Source organism: Rhagoletis zephyria, unplaced genomic scaffold (assembly GCF_001687245.7).
Source record: "Rhagoletis zephyria isolate East Lansing unplaced genomic scaffold, Rhagoletis_zephyria_1.1 Rzeph_scaffold_03609, whole genome shotgun sequence".
NCBI lineage: Eukaryota > Metazoa > Arthropoda > Insecta > Diptera > Tephritidae > Rhagoletis > Rhagoletis zephyria.
Window position 1 is genome coordinate 47,225 of NW_016160692.1, and position 3,390 is coordinate 50,614.

The 3,390-nt window shown below is 32.5% G+C and overlaps 1 long non-coding RNA gene across 1 annotated transcript; it reads right to left on the reverse strand.

Moving 5' to 3' along the window:
• Nucleotides 1-157: 157 nt before the first annotated feature.
• On the reverse strand, nt 158-473 carry LOC108369318 (uncharacterized). Its single transcript, XR_001848487.1, has 3 exons — nt 432-473; nt 282-377; nt 158-228 (listed from the first exon to the last, which is right to left on the reverse strand). It is a non-coding gene; the product is annotated as an uncharacterized LOC108369318 (long non-coding RNA).
• Between the last annotated feature and the right edge of the window lie 2,917 nt (nt 474-3,390).

Consider the following 3,390-nt stretch of genomic DNA (forward strand, 5'->3'; position numbering starts at 1 on the left):
GCAGTCGTAAACCTGTGAAATAATTCCATTTATATTTGCGTCAACTGGTATTGCAACAGTACTTACGTGTGGAGCAGCAGAAGAAACATACGATGCAGTGGTCCTACAGAAAGAGAAGCGGAAGACACGCAGTGGCGATGTGAGAGTCACACGGCCACGAAAAGTTGGTCCACTCTCCGCAGCTGGCACCAAGATGTACACAGGCAGCGAACCAAAGCAAGAGAAAACCTGTGAAAAAAATTCATTATAGCTGCTTAATTAAATTTTGCAAAAGTACTTACGAGTGCAGCGGTGGTTTTGCAGTAATTCAAAAAATGCTGTTAAGAGGCAGCCGATCAAGTTGGTGGAATGCACGGGCACACAAAACAGCAAAACACCTTTGGAATAGTTTTATTTATAGTTTCCTTATCGGATATACATAAAATACTTACGATTTGAGGAATTCTTTTCCCAAAAAAAAAAAACGTTAAATGCGGAAATTTTTTTTTTATCTAACAAAAATTAATTTTAACTCCGATTGTCAACGGGATAAAAAGAAAGACGAAAACGTTGATCAGTGATGCCAATGCATGTCGATCTATGCTTTTGCTTGTGTGAGTACCATTTTTAGTACTTTTTCATGAAAATCGCTCTGATATAAAAAGTACTTTGTCAAAGCGGCAAATTGAAATTTCTAAGGGAGTTCAAGATGGCGATTAGAGCGAGAAAAACGCGAACGTATAACACCTTCTTTATTGCATCATGCTTTTTCACAACATTGTTGTCTGTTAGCAAAGCTAGAAATTTTTTTGCTATTCGTTTATGTCTATGAAAAAATCAGGGACCGAAAATAATAGTTGATTTTCAAAATTTCAATTCAAAAANCCGCGAACGTATAACACCTTCTTTATTGCATCATGACTCGTATTATGTACCTGTGGAATGTATGTTCCAACAGGGCTACCAACATTACGACGGCGCTGAATAGTGCTGCCGTATTGTTAGCGATGCCATTACATCACCCTCCTTGAGAAAAGATTTTTGCAAGGTGGTCAGGCTTGCAAGAATCGTTCGATTCAAGAGCAATGCAAAATCGATAGGGATACGAGATATTTATTATTAATATTGTAAGCTTGTTTCCTTCCCCCTTTAACTCGTTCGTCCATATCAACTTTCGGCTGTGATAAAGAGTTCAAAACGTATATTAAATAATTAACACTATTATTATATCCACTTAGCTAATTGTGTTAATTTAAAATATCAATTTGATATTAAAGAATATACATAAGTATGAGTTTAATAGTTGTTTTTTTTCTCTTATTTACTAATCGTATGCAATATATGGATTGTACATAACTATTTGTACAGAAATTACAACATATTCACTTACGTGTTTTTTTTTGTATTCCACTAATTTAATTTTTTTGTTTTAATATGACTATTGTTTTAAATTAATTGAACTAGCGCGAGTGATCGGCAATTTGTTTTTTCTTCCAATGCCATATAAAATATATACTTATGTGTAAGGTTTATTAATCCCAAATTTGATTTGATGATACCGAGCCCTAACCGCCAAAAGGGCGTAAGCGACAACCTGTACGATTTTCTGTTTTTGACGGAAATCGATTACCTACCACCATACGCACCAGCTGTCAAAATTTCAAAGTCTATTAAATAATTAAAACTATTATTATATCCACTTAGCTAATTGTGTCAATTTAAAATATCAGTTTGATATTAAAGAATATACATACGTATGAGTTTAATAGTTGTTTTTTTCTTTTTTTATAATTATAAGCTTTTATTTAACTTGGTCATCCCGCGCAAATCGCGGAAATTTCCAATCGATTTTAAGCTGACTTCCCGACAAGTTAGAGACTTGAAATTTTCAGCATAGTTCCAATAACGATGACAATGCAATTTAAAATATAAATGAATTCCCCATATGGTCCAGGGGTCTTGATTCAAAGGCGGTCAAAAAATAGTAAGATTTATGGCTAACAGAGCGTAATTGCCAAAGAACGTAAAAAAAAACGTTAAATAAAATTAACTGCTGCTATATGTACATATGTATGTTTATACAAAACAAAAGCAAACAACAGTTTGCTTGCCAAGTCTTCTGTTCTCTTTCATTGCAAGTTGAATTATTTTAATATCTATTGCAAAATTTTGTACATAAAATAAAATAACACTTTTTAATATACAACGCTTTTATAAATGGACTAAAAATTATAAAATAAAATATGTAATGTAAAAAAAATATTTTTTAAAAACAAGCTTTTATTTAACCTGTACAATCAAAGGAATAAAATGAAGTAGTGTAACAAAAGATTTTTTAGCAAGAAAATTTTGTAAAAACTGCACTAAAATTAATAAAATAAAATAAGTTAAGGTCTCGTTAAAGTTACTAAAAGCCATTTAGTGAATGGAGTTATTCAAACTCTAATGAAAATTACTAACAATTTGTACTAATATACTTCGTTTTTAAAAAAGCTTGTCAGCGAATTCAGCGTACATGCATAGTTGGTTAGGTATGTATGTATGCAGATATTTAAATGCCGGTTTGCTATTTGCTTGTTTTTAAAAAATATTTTTTTTACATTATTTTATTCTCTTATTTACTAATCGTATGACATATATGGATTGTACATAACTATTTGTATAGAAATTACAACATATTCACTTACGTGTTTTTTTTTGTATTCCACTTATTTCCATTTTTTGTTTTAATATGACTATTGTTTTAAATTAATTGAATTAGCGCGAGTGATCGGCAATTTTTTTTTGTTCCAATGCCATATAAAATATATACTTATGTGTAAGGTTTATTAATCCCAAATTTGATTTGATGATATCGAGCCCTAACCGCCAAAAGGGCGTAAGCGACAACCTGTTCGATTTTCTGTTTTTGACGGAAATCGATTACCTACCACCATACGCACCAGCTGTCAAATTTCAAAGTCCTACGAAGTACCGTTACAAAGTTATAGCGAAAGCAATTTTGGCTTAAGTGCTTAATTGTAATCTGTTTACATCTTTTTGTGCCCGCAGTGTCGGTTAAGCCTTTTTCTCCGTGAACAATTTTTCATTGCGAGGGGAATTGTTACATGAAATGGTATTATAACTTTGGTCCGATGTTTGTAAGTACCAGAACAAAAAGAGATAGACCCATTAAAATGTATACTTATATGATCAGAACGTCGAGCTGAGTTGATTTATCCATGTCCGTCTGTCCGTCTGTCCTCTAAACAATCAGAGGTATGGAGGATATACTTTAGATGGCACCAATCTAAGTGATTTTCACTGCTATGTGATCGGTATGTAAACCGGTAACACAATTTATTGAGTTTAGTTTCCTACATAAAGGAGATATATCGCAAAAACTGGTATCTGAACAATCAGTGCTATAGG